This window comes from Anopheles coluzzii, chromosome 3, assembly GCF_943734685.1.
Source record: "Anopheles coluzzii chromosome 3, AcolN3, whole genome shotgun sequence".
In the NCBI taxonomy this organism is placed as follows: Eukaryota; Metazoa; Arthropoda; class Insecta; order Diptera; family Culicidae; genus Anopheles; species Anopheles coluzzii.
Window position 1 is genome coordinate 27,599,476 of NC_064671.1, and position 15,784 is coordinate 27,615,259.

At 45.4% G+C, this 15,784-nt stretch overlaps 1 protein-coding gene across 1 annotated transcript in view; it reads right to left on the reverse strand.

The window, feature by feature from the left end:
* LOC120959380 (uncharacterized) overlaps window positions 1-15,784 on the reverse strand; it is a 61,274-nt gene that overhangs the window by 21,973 nt on the left and 23,517 nt on the right. The gene's annotated exons all lie outside the window — the stretch shown is intronic.

Consider the following 15,784-nt stretch of genomic DNA (forward strand, 5'->3'; position numbering starts at 1 on the left):
GAGTTAGGCGGCACGAGATGTTATTGTGGCGTGTCCGCGTCACAGTGCGATGGTGTGTGCCCAATTTGTTAAGCTAATCTGTGTCGGGGGTAGCAATGATTTGCATGCTTTGGGTGCGCGGCCGACATGGGATGCTCGTTGAAGTGTGATGATAGTAAATGAAATCTGGAAAATTGAATTCAATTGCGAAACAAAACTATTGAGCAATTTGTGTGCAATGCACACGTTTCGTTTTTGAGGAAGCAGACGAACCATCACGTTTTATGGTGATCTACATCAAGTTCGTCGTGAAAGAATATTTAAAATAAAATGGTATAAATACATTTGGATTAGTGCTTGGGTGCTGCATTTCCATAATAACTGTAAACGCAGTCTTCGGTTTCACAATAAACTATCGCATCTAATATTTCCTCATTTGTTTCGCAAATTGACAGGTTGGACAGCCCTGTTTTCTTTCGCATAAAAATGTAAATTTACAATCATTCAAGTTAATTTTTTTTCTGCGTTCAAGCCTGAGAAAATGCCAACCCCTTTGAGACGGAAAGAAATCACAGCTCCAAAATACATCGTACGTTTCCCCCAAAGCTACATTATTTATTTCTTCCGGTTTGGAATGGTTCTGTTTCCGGGCTGTGCTCCGTCTTCAGCACACACGCTCAGGAAAATTTAGGCTTTTGATTCATCTGTGTTTTATGTAATTCCAGCCTCAGTCAGGCCGGAAAGGAGACAAACCCGATGTGTGTAAATTCAACTCAAAATGAGCGCTCACAACATGAATCATTTAAAAACAAAACTGTCTACCACAACAAAAAGCCTCCCTTGGGCAGGTCTCTAATTTTCGCCAACCGAAGAGAAAGACAGTGTGTGGTCTACTATGCCACCCAAAAGAGTGTCGGCAGACAAAACGTTCGGAACGTTAGGGGCATCCGAAAAAAATAGACAACCAAAGAAAAACGCATCATTGGACAGGATTTATGGTTTGGCGGAAACTTATTGGATTTGCGAAGAGAGGTCGAAGTACGAGCGGAAATGGCGCTCACCAGCAGCAGCAGCAGCAGCGGCAACAACACAAAATCGCACACAACCGAAAAGATCAAACGTAATAAAAGCGGTATCATTCACAAACGGGGAGGGCCTTCGAAAGGCAACGGAAATATAAGTTCGAAACACACACACACCAAATCTTAAGCGCAAAATGGTGTAAACAGCAATCCCCTCCAAATGGGGAGGCGGATATGCTTGGACGGAGAGGAGGAAGAGAACAACCCCCTCCGGAATGGGTAACGTTTCCGTTTGGACCATTTCTTTCCGCTGCTTTCCGTGTGATTTTTGTTAGAAGTCTGCGTTAGACTAGCCAAACACGCACACACATACTAAATCTTAGCACTAATACCCGGGAGGACGTAAGCGAAGATGGGGGGAAGAAGGTTGTTATAAAAAATAGCCCCACGGCTATGGCGTCTTCTTCCCAGCGGCACAAACAGATTCATCGCCGCTGGGTGACGATGAGACGACGGTCGGCGAGCAGCAAACATCTCATCGTCCACATCTGTAGGAATTATTTTGCGTTAAGGGAAGAGGGCAGAAAGACGCTGCCTGTGTGTGTTTGTGTGTGTGTGTGTGTTTGTGTGTGTGTGTGATACACCCCAAATGTCATAGACGATACGCGAATAGAATCGCATCGCGCAAAGTTAATTGGATGGTTTTTGGGGGTAGAAAGCGCGTATGTGCGGAACCGTGGCGGTGGTACTCACAGTTTAAGACCAGCACTAAGCCGCCCTCTACTGTCTGCCTTAGCACCCTCTGTGCGCTGTGGTTTTGGGAAGGGGGAGATGATGTTGTTAGAGCACAGCACCGTCTCCGCCCAAATGAGCGGAGCGCTGTGAAATTGTACAAATAATTTGATAAGCCGACTCGGACAATCTCTTGGATGGTAGTGTGATGTGTAGAAATGTTGTGTTTGCACGCCATCACACAGAGCGCGACAAAGCGCGCTGCTGCAGCGCTAAATTCCATTTGCCATTCCCTCGGTTTCGGGTGTCTGGCCCCCACTCCCTGCCAGTGCCAACTCGGGAGCCCCGTACCGCCATTATCGTACAATGAACTCCCGGGAGACGAGGAGTTCGATTGTCTTAAGCTTTGCACCGTCTAAGACGGCCGAAAACGTGTATCCGCGTTGAAAGAAACAAAACAAAAACGTGGTGGCAGCATAATTATTGTGCACTTCCCTCCTTCAACCCCTCCCATCGTACTCAACACGAATGAACACACCAGTTTCGTGTGTGGTGGTTAGGGAGATGCCTTTTCAACGCCAGCCAAACTTCTAGCCACGGTCAAACGATTAGGCTGTCAACTGGAGCGTGTACCCGCAATCGAACGCCCCATAACCGCGTGTGTGTGTGGTTGTGATTGTAGCTTCAGCACAGCATTCCGCCGGTGCGATCGGGGCATTGCGTGAGGATCATCCATCCGTGCCGTGCCGCAGTTCCTTCGCTAATCCAACGCACACCACACCAGGGGGAAAAGAAAAAAAACAGGAAAAACTGAAAGCGATTTGAAGCGTTCGTCGCTGGCCAGCGGCAACATTTCGGCCTAAGACCGTTTTACTGCTCAGCATTTCAAAAGGGGCAGGGAGCTTGAAATTGCCCAAAGGTGTGTGTTTGAGAAAGAACTAGCGCTATCCAGCACACAACACGTTGGCAGCGTACACTCGTCGGGCTAAAAGTAGTAATAATAGAATATCTTTAACATCTAAATGGCTTGTTCGGTATAATTCATGGTTTCGGGTGCTGCGAAGAGTTCAGGAATTTGCCAACAGATGGCGCTGCCAGTCATTAGTACTTTCAAAGTCAATTGCGTTGGGGAATTACAATAAAGCGATAAAGTGTGACTATTTATGTGTGTGTGTTTGAGAAGAAAGCAAAATGTAGCAAATTTGCACTTTATTAATTCATTTTTCGGCATCACTCCTCCCCCGGAAAATGCGTAGTAGCGGACGTTGGATCTAGCGCTTTGGAGCTAGATAAATTGGAATTAATTTATTATAAATTAATACAATTGAAAATCTTCCCCCTTTTGCTGGCAAACAGCTAATTGGCAGCAAGGAGGGGAGAATTTTTCATTTTGGGTTTCAGTTCAATAAATTCCAATAAGGCCGCTATCATTTGGCTCAAACTCGCAGGTCGTAGTGTACTTTCGGTTACCGTAAACCGTGCACTACCAGCATCATCACAATTGGCAATAAAATAAAATAAAAAAACAAACGGTGTTCCCAAAACAGAGTGTCGGAGGATAGCAAAATACACCACCAAAACCGTTAAAATGGCTTTATATTGCACCGACGGCATTACTTTCGTGTACACGAATTAACAAGCCATTTTCACGCCGGTGAAAACAAACAACAGTAAAGGTTGGTGCGACATTGGTTCCCCTTTCTGTGCCCCCCCCCCCCACGGGTTCATGTTCACGTTGAAAGACAAATGGCTTACGGCCCATTGATCACCGCCATTTGAGGGGGGCTGGCCGGCCGGGCCGGGAGACACATTTACCCGATGGTGGCGGTGGATTATTTAACACATTTTAGAAAGGACCGTCTCGGATGACACTCAGAGACACTGGGCAAAAGAGATAGGGAGACGAAATAACATATCAGAAGAAATATATTGCAGTCGATCCAAATGCGCAAAAATGATAGTGTCGTTGAGCCGTTGATAGCGAAAGCCAGACAGCCCCACAGCTGATGGCAAAGAGTGTGAAGTTGTAAAAAATACATCACAAATACAGACACACACTCACACACACTGAATGTGTCAACGGTCAGCGCAATAGATAGTGCCGGCTCTTGCCGGACGGAATTTCATCATCTCGACCGTCGTCGTCGCGCCTCGACGTCATCGACAGTTAATTTGGTTCACTTTCGTACAAACCGTCCACCACCCTCTCCTGTCCACACAGCTTCATTCACCCCGATTTGGCTGATATTTTTGGCTAGAAATTGTCCAAAACTAGACCATCGCGACCAGCAGCGGCAACCCAAACCAACCCAAAGGACCGTAACGTCCCCCCCCCTCCTCTCCCTTGGGGGATGAAAGACGCTCGGAATTTGCGCAGTCTGCGTAGTGTATTTATTTATGCCGTCTAGCTGTCGGTTTGTGCGATTAACATAATTTTTTTATGATCATCGCTAATTTTACTGTGCTGGCCCCCTTTTCCTTTGCTTTTTGCGTGTGGCTCGACCCTCGACGTGTCGTGGACGGTCGCTCGCTTTCGGTGCTCTGTAATCGGTCTAATTTGAATGTGTCTCGGGGCCGTTTTTCCCTCACTCCTCGCCCTCCGATTGTACGCTTATCTCTCGGGACGGCATGGTGAGAATGGGAAACGATGAATTACAAAGCACAGAAATATGTAGAAGCGCAAACATCGAATTTTCAAGAAGGAAGCAACAACAACAACAACAAAACACAATCTTGTTCGCTCGCTGTTGTTGTATGCAACGGTAAAAGGATATTCTCGTATCACACTAGACGGTGGAAAGAATTGGGAATTTTTGTCTTGTTTGCTAATTTTATATCCGACCACAAGGGAACCCAAATTCATTCAAGAAATGGGCACACAAAATACAATTAACATAGCCGGCTAGACACGGCACAGCTTGCGAGCCGAAGATTCACACTTTCTTTTGACCTTCATCTCCTATCGCCCCTCCCCCCCTTCCACCCCCTCTCCGTCATAGAGAAAGTGGATGATCTAATGAGTTGCTGCTCTTCAAAGCGCGCGTATCTCATGACCATAACAGTGTCGGGGGACAGGTGTTGCGTTTGGTTCGAATCAGGGATTTAGCTTTAGTTTGAAATTAACATCTCTACCAGCTGAACCAAAATCTTTCTTCCCCCCTTTTATAGGCTGGCTGATCGAATCACTGCTTCGATGGTCACTTTCGCGCATTGTTGTGGGTAACCCCCCTCATCGGCACCCCCCCCCCCCCCCACGGGTAAGTAAATTAGCATATTTTGGGGACCAACTTTTGGGGGGACAGTTTTCTGTCCCGGACCACCGGACAGCAAACAACAAACAAAACACGCTGGCAAACAAACAACCACGAACGCTATTGTGTCCGTTCATGCGGACGTTCGGCCAGAACGCGGGACCAAAACAGTCGCCGGAATGGGAACAAATAATAATCAAATTAAGGTGCCAACGCCCCGTCGTACGAATGTGGGCAGCGATCGGTTTGTTTGGTGTGTGTGTGTGTGTGTGGTTTGTTTTCGATTGATACCATATTTTATTATTACGGCACGGTGGTTTGCGCTGTCTTTGCTGGCCGTGAAGCGGATGGGTGAATTTTCGCAAACGCCCAACGCCGAGCAAACAAAAATAATCGCACAAATTATCACCAATCAATGATCTAGCTGGGTCATTGATCGATAGTGAGTCGACAGGGAGGAAAAAGGCAAGGGAGAATGCAAGTTTGAATTAAATTCGAATATTTCATGAAGCTCTAAACCCCAATCGAAAAGGAAAGAAAAAGGAGGAAATCACAAAACACGACTGTCTTCGCACGACACTTTGATTTCGGCATGCAAATTACGCACACATTAATTGCGCATTAATCGCAACTGTTGGCCACTCCAAAGCAAAGTTCTAATGAATGGCTGCCCCACTCCAAAACGTCACTCTTGCTAATTTCCGGCCCCTTATTTGATTTCTCTATACCCGCTGTAAATTGACACCGGGTTTTTTTTCGTCCCCCTCTCCCGACTGATTGGGGCGCATAAATTCAAAAGCGGGAATCTTGTAGTAACACACACACAAAGACACACAAAAACGCTGGAAGACGGATGAGCTCTCCAACCAAGCGTTTGTGAGGCGCTGTTTAATTGCCATTAACCGTTTACTGTTTTTTCCTCTTCTGAGTGTCTCACAGCGTGCCCCATACCGTTGTTATACTGTCTGTCTGTCTGTTTGTAGTAGAAGTCGCCCTTTCCATAAGGCAGATAAGACCGCTGGTTTAAGTATGTCTTGGGAAGAGGTAAATATTATACACCGAACCAAACCGTTTCTACCAGTAGCGTGTGCCGTGTGTTAATTGTTGATGTAAAGAGTATCGCTTTTTTCCTCATTTGGGTCTCTCTCTTTTTCTCACCGTCCATGATGAACAGTGTTTATTTATTTGTTTTAATTTTATGTATGTTTACTGCCAAAGTGTTTAAAACCATGTGTGTATGTGTATGTGTGTGTTTATGTTTGTTTTCTTTTGCGTTTTATTTTCGATCGTTATTGGCGGAAATGTTTCATTGCTGTCGTTTGGATTTTAACACCGTGTTGTCAATATTTGATGGGCTGTTTTTTTCTTGTTACCTTTTTGAACATATTTGCTTTATGTTCAAAGAACTATTTTGATTTGCATGTTTCTTCTTGTACATAACATACAAAGAGGAAAATGAATGCAGAGAACTATTTTCAACACAGCCAAAAACGGCGATCAAAGCGCGGTTCGAACTCATGATCAGACCTATAAAAACCTCCTCACAATTGGATTCGGCTACGAAGCTCACAGCTAGTGCATGCGTTTATACTACCTTTTGTTCGTCAACCTTCTGCAAGGACACATGATTCCCTTTCAATCACGTACAGCGAATTAATAATCTGATTTAACTTTCACAAGACATTCGCACTTATCCCCGTTATTAATCCTTCTATTTCTGGGTCTGCGTGTGTGTGTGTGTTTTTTTTTGCAACGGCCAAACTTGGCTCGGCTACTGCCTTCCCCATATTACACCCATTAACTGCGGCATGATTGTAATTCATTTTTATTGAGTGTGTCCCTCTGCAAAACGAACAACGACGAGCACTGCTGGTGACCGTGCGTTGCTTTTCAAACGAGAACCGTTCTTGGCAGTACGGACGGCAGTCGTTAGCATACGATCGGCTTTACAACAATTACAATTGCTGGGGACATTACCCCCAATCGCCAGTCAGTGTAATCTTTTAACCTTTGATTTTATGTTTTTATTGCCCGGGCAAACGGAAAGCGGAGCGGACACATATGCCTTACACCCCCGATCGCTCCATTACATCGTAAATCGTTGTTCAATTTATGTTCCAAAGCATGTAGAACCCCTTCACGCTATAGCGCCACAACAATTCGGGTGACAAATCACAGACGCGTTTCTTCTTCCGTATGCGCATAAATATGAAAGAGACTTTCCGCCGTTGCTGTTGGCATCGCTCCAGCCCAGGACCTTTGACTCTTGGTTTGGGCACAAGAGAAGTTGTCGTTTCATTTTTTCTCCCATCTCGGTTGCCCGTGACTGTGTTTGTAAGAGAGATTGTAAAATGTATTCTTTTCTGTTCGAGCACAAGCAAACATAAGAAGCAAAAACAATCGTTTCCGCAAACGACGGTACAAGCTTGTTCCTCCCGTTGACTTTGGTGCTGTGCGAACAAAAGGGTGACCACCCAAAAGGGAGAGACAGTGAGAACATTAAACGGATCCTCAACTGAATCTGTTTCATCCGTTCTGTTGAGGCACCAAAAATCGTCCCGACCTTCGCAGACAGAAGCCCCGTGCGCGCGTGTGTATGCGCTTGCTACTGGCTGTAATTTCCATACAAATGTTTGGTGTGTCGGCAGCAGTACGTCGACCTCTCTCGCTTGCTCTATGTTGTCCCTTTTTTCTTTTGCTTTCCCTCGCGATGTCCTTGTCGGAAATGGCAATATGAAAAATATGCGATGCGCAATTTCGGCACCAAACCCAAACACACAGCAACGGAACGGAAGCAAAACTAATACGCATATATTCCCCTGCATTAGAAAAGAAGCGCCTGGGCTGTATTTCCCGTCTGTTCGGATTCTTTTTGTTTTCTCCAGTTGCCGTTCAGCTCCATAAATTGTACTTAAAAAACAAAGTGGAGCCAATTGGAATTATAGAAACATAAACAGTCCGATCTAATTACGTCGCCTGAAATCCATATGTGTTTGTGAGTGAGCGGAACGTGCCCCCCCCTGCCGGGCTTGGGGTTTCTAATTGGCACGGCCCGGCGGCCTCCACCCTTTTTGGTATCGCACACCGGGACCAAACCAAGGGGGATGGGAGAGAAAAGTAATTGAAAACAGAGCCCCACGACGATGGGGCTATAAATTATTTCATTGCGATCGTAAAATATGCTGCGTTTATTCACTGGAAGGCATGCTGCCACCGGTCAGGCACAAATGATGTTGCGTGAACATCACCGCCAAGTCACACACACACGCGCGCACAAACGTGTGTCCACCACGTATATGGCATGGGGTTTTGTATTTTAACGGTCAAGACACGCCACGGTGGTTACGTTTGGTGGCATTCGGATGAAAAGAAAAAAAACTAACAGAAAACCAGTTCTTCTGTTGTTAGATAATCCCAACCATCAAGGACAAATGCTCATTTTTTTAAAAGGGAGAAACGATAGGGGATGAACCCGGAAGCCCCCGGAAGTGCTCAAAAAGTACTTGAAAGGTAATTTGAGTGTGGTTTCCTTTTTTGTGCGTGTGTGCTGCTGCCTGGCAGCTGGATTTAACTAAGCACACGGGAAGGGAAATCCCTGACTCAACGTGATAAGCGATAGGATGGGATGGAGGTCGCCCTTTCCAGTAGCTGCTTGGCATCGTCGTGACCTTGGCAAAGGGTCGAACGGAGTAACGATACCGCTATTTTTCAAGCGTGTACTGCTTGGTGCTGGTGGTGCTGGTGGTGATGTACCTGTGCAGATAAACTTGAATCTTAGCTTTGCCTTTTGCCGATCAGAAAACGGTGGCAAAACGAGATAAGGACAGCACGACTTGCTGTCCCGGGTCCACATGCGTGTCTTGGGCCATCAATATTTAGACAGCGTCAGGGATAAACGTCACCAGCGAATAGAGCGAAATAAAAAGACACGAAATACGCCACGCAAGGGTTTGCGGCGTCAAAACTGGTTACACATCTGAATGGTTCTTTGGTATTAAAAAACATAAAAAATAATAAATAATTACATTTACATGGCACAAAAGAAGAATAACAAAACTTGTGATACAATATTTTAGAAACATTTTAATATCTAGTGAATAAAAGTGAATCAGTTTAAAAGCAAAAAACAATTGAAATTTATCTTCAAAAAGTTGTTAGGTTTGTTGCAAAATTCTGTAATAAAATAGGGCAAGCACAAATTTATACGAAACAGTTTGCTACAAACATAGCATAAGTTATGTTGGCTATGCGTCGGAGATCATCACTTAAACCGAATTCCATTATTTGAAAATTCCTGCCATGTCCTGAGTTCCAATTTCGAAATAGAAAGGGTCTTCCATATTTTATTCGCATGTGGTCACGCAAGATTACTAACTAATTCAGTTGAGGTATTGTGCATGGTCTTTTCAGTAATATATGAGTTAGCCATAATTTATTTGAAATGAAAAAAAGGCCATTTTTCATGAATTATTTGATGAAAATTTCTTAATTTCAATAGACCCATTCTCTTCAATAGACCCATTAAAATTGCTATATATCTAACATACTTTCTTACACAAAATAAAACACACAAAAACTTAACGTAAAGCGATAAAAGCCCATCCTAAAACACTGCTTTGCAAAACCCCTGTAGCTGTAGCAAAAAAACCCTGGCCAGCAGAAAAAAGTTTTCTCCCTTCTGGCGCTCTTTTGCCTGGCTGTTACTTATGATTTTTTCCTTTTTTGCTAAACCAAGACGCAAGCGACGGGGATGCGAGCTGGGCAAGGGAAAACCCCTCTGCCCCGGCAAGCTTTTCCGACGGCACGTGCAGCCCGTGGAGCCCCGGCACTACCGAAAACTGCGTAACTGGCGATGCGCAATGGAGCAAAATGAACGAGCGCGCTCCATCCAGTAGTCAGCAGTGGCAAACGAATGAAACGAATGTGAAGAGCGCCCGTAAAAGCGGCCTGCGAGGGAACGTGTTGCTCCCTTCACTTTCCTTCCCATATCCTTTGGGGCACCCCGGGCACATCCTCATGCCAGCCGTATTGCGTCGAGTCAGTGAGCCCCGAGTCACCAGCCGCAATCACACGGTGACGACAGAGGCAGAAGCATAAACGGAAATAAAAGCACGGTGGCCCCTTTTTTTTGCATTCCTTTCTCATTCCAAAAACCAGCCTGTACAATAATGAAACAACCAAAAAATGTGTGTGTAAATGAAATAAGACGGTCCCGTCGGTTATTTTGTCTGCGACTGTGTGTATGCGCGGGTGCGTTGGTTCACAACAGTTTTCCGCACTCGTTTCCGGTTTCGGTGCGGCCAGCAGGAGGAAGCTTAGGTTGAGTTTGCTGCTTTCGTTTTCAAAGCTGCTCCTTTGCTGTAAGTGAAACCAGCACTGGATTCGGTTGCAGACGGTGCAAACAGAGGCCCGGGAGCCCTGTTGAGAATGTTGTGCTTTTGTGCCTACGCATTCAGCCAACATTGCAAAACTGACCTTAACCCCGTGCACACGAAAAAAACACGGAGAATTGGTTGGTAGGCGACCCAAACAGTAGCAGCAGCAGCAGCACTTTCCCTTTGATGAAACTTTGAAGCGTATAAGGATTCTTTTCGGGGGACCTTCTCTCCTCCCACCCCCTCTCTAGCATTCCTTTAGCAGTTCGCGTGCGCTGGCAGGGAAAAGGTAGCCCCAAGGTAAATCCCAGCGCCACCTTACGCTCGCCAAGGCTCGACAAGTGTTCTCCGGCAACGGTCCCGCGCTCCTACCGGGACCTTTCGTAACGATCGATCGAAGGAAAAAGCAAGCAAGAGGAATAGAGGGAAGGGGGGGGGGTGAGAGTGCGTGTGTGCGTGAGGGAAGAGGGTGGGCTGAATTGAAAGCTTTTGCCGCGTGCCGAACTTACGCTACTGCTGCGTAATACTTGCGTACGGGACGGGGGCCACGAGGCCAACGCAATGTTAAACCCTCCAAGGAAATGCGGGTATTCGTGGAAAGCGCCTTTTTTGGTTTGATTTTGCTACTCACACAACTGCTTTCTAGGAAGTATGCAAGGCGCAATGGAGTCGTTTTGTCAACCCCCGGCGGGTTTTTCTCGTCTGTGTTTTCTGTGTGCGTAGTGTATCATTCTTTCTTTTTTTTTGACGAATTATTCCAGTACGGACACGATAAACTGGTTTTGCATGACATGGGATTTGGTGGTAGCGATTTATTTTGATGTGAAAAATTATTTTCCCACCACGCGTGTGCTGTGTGGGTGTGTGTGTGGAAAGCCATTCTATCACAGTATGCATACTTTTTGCTCCCTTTTACCTTGTGTTTCACTATCTTAACCGAAGTATGCGAATGGTGAAAGGGTTTCCTTTTGTGTGCGTTGAGGTCTTCTCCCCTTTTAGGAGGGGGTTAGATTTTTATCCAACCGGTGGTAAATTGTTTACGGATGCAAAAGTTGACTCAACTTCCACAAACCACATCCTCCCTACCACAGTGGTGGGTGGTCCCTTTTTCCTGCCGAAATATGGAGAAAATGAACGTTTCCTGTCCTGTTTAGCCACGAAAGCAGCGACTAGGGAACGATACACTCAAATTTATGCATACCGCATACATACACACACACACACCCACCCAAAGACACATTGTCGGAGATAGTCAAGTTGAGCCAAGTTGACGAAAAGGGTACATTTACTCCCCTGAGCCATCTTGAGCCTTGCTAAGTGGAACGTGGTACGGGGTCCATTTTATCACCGCTGAAACATTTCATCTTTTCCAGCGCCATCTCTCCTCGGAATGCCTCGGAATGGGTGTTGTTGAAAGTGAAAGGAAGCCAAAAACACACACACACGAACGCTACATTTACGTTGAGATTAAACATTGTTTTCGTGAGCCACATTTTCTTTGCCTTCTCTTCTCAGGATGTTGCTGTTGAGTTGTTGTTGTGCGTTATCATTTTTTTGCATCATTTTTTCGTTTGTTTCGCCTTCCCCGTTGTGTCCTTTTTGGTCCTTGCTCACACCAAAAGCTCCCGCGCAAGGCAGGCAGAACTAATGTACGGTGACAGCACTAAATCGGCCCCGGCCTGCGGAAGGCGTCGAGATAAAAAGCAACAAAAACACATTTTTGAGGCTAAACCAAGCCATCCAAAACAAAAAAGGGCAAGCTTTTTGGGGAAGCAATATTAGCATTCCATCCTTGCAGCAACGGATCGCATAACATTAAACGCTCTCCAGATTAGCCGCTTCATTTAGGTCTTTAGGCGAACGGGGGGGGGGGGGAGCGAGATAATAGCTTTCAAAGGGAGGGAAAAGACAAAGGGATGGTGGTGGATCGATAAGGCGGGGCATTTATTTAGAGTTATTAGAATTTGTATCCACTTATGGGTTATGGAGGGGGGCTTTTTCGTGATGATATACTGGTTGCGGTTTTTGAACGATACGCAGGATAACCCAAAAATATATATTAAAATTGGTAATAAAGAGTGCTAAAACGATGCTTTCCAACCAGATAGACCAGTAAACCAATGGGAAATAATAAACCGAAAATTTTTAAGGCACCGCACGATAAATCATTTACAAAATCTGTCTTTATCTTTCAAATCATCCTTATTTAACTCAGTTGATATTTTATTCATTATTTATAGAATTAATATTGATGAAAATTAACTTATTAACTTACGTACCAACTGCTAGAATATACTTTATATGGGTTATCGTTTAGGGGGGAAATTGTTTCTAATTTTGGTACGAAAAATGGCTGAAAAAAGATTGACAAATCTCGTTTTTGCAGAGTGAACTAACGTTTGCACTAAAAAAATGGACAAAAACTGTCATTTGTTCATACGTTTATCTTCACCCGCACCAACGAAACATGAATTGAACCTTCAATAATAGTATCCCATGAGTTAGCAGACAAAATTTGACACCTTTATCAATCGCACTATAACCGTGATGGTCAAACAAGTGAAGCAACTTCATTTAGAAGCGAGCCCGACCAAAGAAAATCAACACGCTATGACTAAAACGGACATCGTGCGGTAGTTTGTGGACGTCGGATGAGCCTGTTCTGGCATCTAAAAACTTTTTGGTACTATTAGACAAAAATCAGAGCATCGGTAGAAAGCCAAGTTCCGAATGGCTGACGACCCTGAGCGACAAAAAACTCCAAATGAAGCTGAAAATAAAGAGTGTGGAAAAAGTCGCACACATTGCTGCGTTACCTTGGCTTAGGAGGTCGAGGCAACAGGTCAAACAGTGCATTAATACATGCGCAACGTGAGCAAACATATCAGGAAGCAGAAATCGCATCCACTGGCTGCTAAGTGGCAAGTAATGGCTCCAAAACTATATGCGATCATTTTAGGCCAATTTCGCAAGAATTTCGATATGACACTCTAGTCCGCGAACTGATCCAACATTTCCCAGCTGTGTCCCATAGACATTTCCTGGACAAACATGATCCTAAAGCTCTATTCCAACAGTTTTGTAGCGAAAACTTAGGAGAGATTGATAAAAACAGGCCGATAGACATTACAACATGTCTATAGGCATTTCTACGCCATGGCAAAATTTCCGTATAATTGACGATATGGAAAGAAATTACCTCGCTTAGTTCTACAGCCAGCCGAGAAAAGACAATTCCTTTTAAATGCAAATCAACTCCAAGAACTTCATACAGTTCTTACCTTGAAACGGATTAAAATCATTAAAATTATTCCTGATCAGTTCGCTGTGATCAGGATATGAATGAAATTAATAAATGCATACCTTGATAAGCAGAAAAGAATGATGCCTAAATCAATCAATGTCTTTAGCCTTCATTGTTTGCAATTCAAATTTCAAGCATAATTGAACGGCATTTAAAACTTCAGAAGCAGAGGAGAGAAAAAAACGACACCCTGTATGTGACTTGCTGTAAGCGGGAAAAACCCACGGCCGTGTTTTATACTCTCGCACCGGTTCACGCCAATCACGCTGCCTCAACGAGACTACCCCATCCCCAACCAAACTCCCCTTCCCCCTTCCAACAAACGGTGGGAAACCTGAGCAAAACCATTTCTAATTAGATTAACAGCAATCAGCAATCGCAGCCATCTACTACTAAAGCATTTAGTCGCTTCTCCGGGCTGAAACACACAATCCGGCCGATAAATCATCGCCATCGCAACAATCAGTGCTTGATTGTGCTGCTGGAGGCTTGCCAACCATCAAACCTCCCTTCCCCTCCCCTTTGAGGGAGGTTGTAAAAAGCAGAACACAAATTAAACACAACACACCGAACGATAAAGTACCGGGCGCGCTCCGACTTACAGAGCCAAGCGCGATGGCGGAAATCTCGAGATGAAGATAAAGCCACTAGCGTAGCGCGGGGCAGCGACGTTCGGGAGTAGCTCTCACCGCTCATTTTCGTAAAGCTTTCATTAACGAACAGCCAAACAGCCCCGGCACCAAACAGAACGCTAGAAAGCTAAACTTGCGTGCGGGAAATCCCCAAGCAGGAAATACGCGGTAGTGATGGTATCCTTCATTTTTAAAGATCACATTCGTTCGTCATCACTAAACGCGCGTGTCTTGTGCAAAGCAGGCCCTTGGCGCAAGCTTTTGTGTCCCGCTTTTGCGATTCGAAGTTGCGATATACGCGCGCAGGGGGGTTTTATTTCCCCTCGTAAACGTCCAAATGATGAATTGGTCCAGAAGGGATGAATGCGCCATATCACGATCGGGGAATGGTGCGGAATCTCCTCATGGGGCCGCTACGTTTTATTTAATTTGTTATTTTTAAACAACCACTTTCCGAAAGTGGTGTACATTTTGCCTTTGATTGCGATAGGTTTGGGAGGGGTTTTTCCATCCACCGATTTCCGAAAAAACCAATCGTAAAATTGAACCAAAAGGCATGAATCATTCCGATCAGCGTTTCCAGCAACGGAAAACATTCGACTAACGAACATTATTTTTTCTAAGCAAACCGTGGGTCGTGGCCACTCGCTCGTACGAACCCGCCGATAGGAAAGTGTTGTAAAACACACACACACACAACAGCGAACAAATTAGACGATGAAGCTGTCAAAACATATTAGTGTAGAGTGTGGAGTGAAAAATCACCGTTCGGTGTCTAGGGGCAAAACGGAAACGCCGTTCGAGGAAGGTGCAGCGCGCTCTGTCGTACGGCAGTTAAATTTACACACTCTCAATTTGGGCCCGCTGGAACTAGGATGGCTACGATTGGGCAAGGGAACGCCACCACTGTCACTCTTTCCACCCAGCCTCTATCTAGCTACCGACAACACACAGACCCGCCGCAGATGGAATGATAACGGGCCGCGGGCTCATAAAACAGTCATTTTTCACACCGATTTGATCGTTTTGCGGTGGCGAACATGCCTCCTCCTCCCACCGCTCCAAAAAAGACCTGAGATCATGAACACGGCACCCTTCCCCCGGTCGTGACACCCAAAGTCAAGTCGTCGGAGTGTCAAAACTCTCGTGTCATCTGTCAGACACTTCAGCGAGCGCGCACGCAGCAGTACCGCCGCGGGTCGGTAATTGTTGATTGATGACCGGTTGAGTCGGTGTGCCGTGTCCAAACTGTTTCCTCTCCTCTTTTGGGCGCCAGCGGAGGAAGCAACAGCGGACAAAACATTGCCGAAAATGCTTCTCACCACATAATCAGTGGTGATGCGCGCATGTTTATTGGCAGCCGTGTCAAACACAGTCACCGAGACAGCGAGTGAGCTGTCGGAATTGCCCCGGAGGGGAGGGGGGGGGGGAAGAGAAGAAGATGCCGACGGCAAACATATAATAAACATACAAAAGTACGCTTTACGCT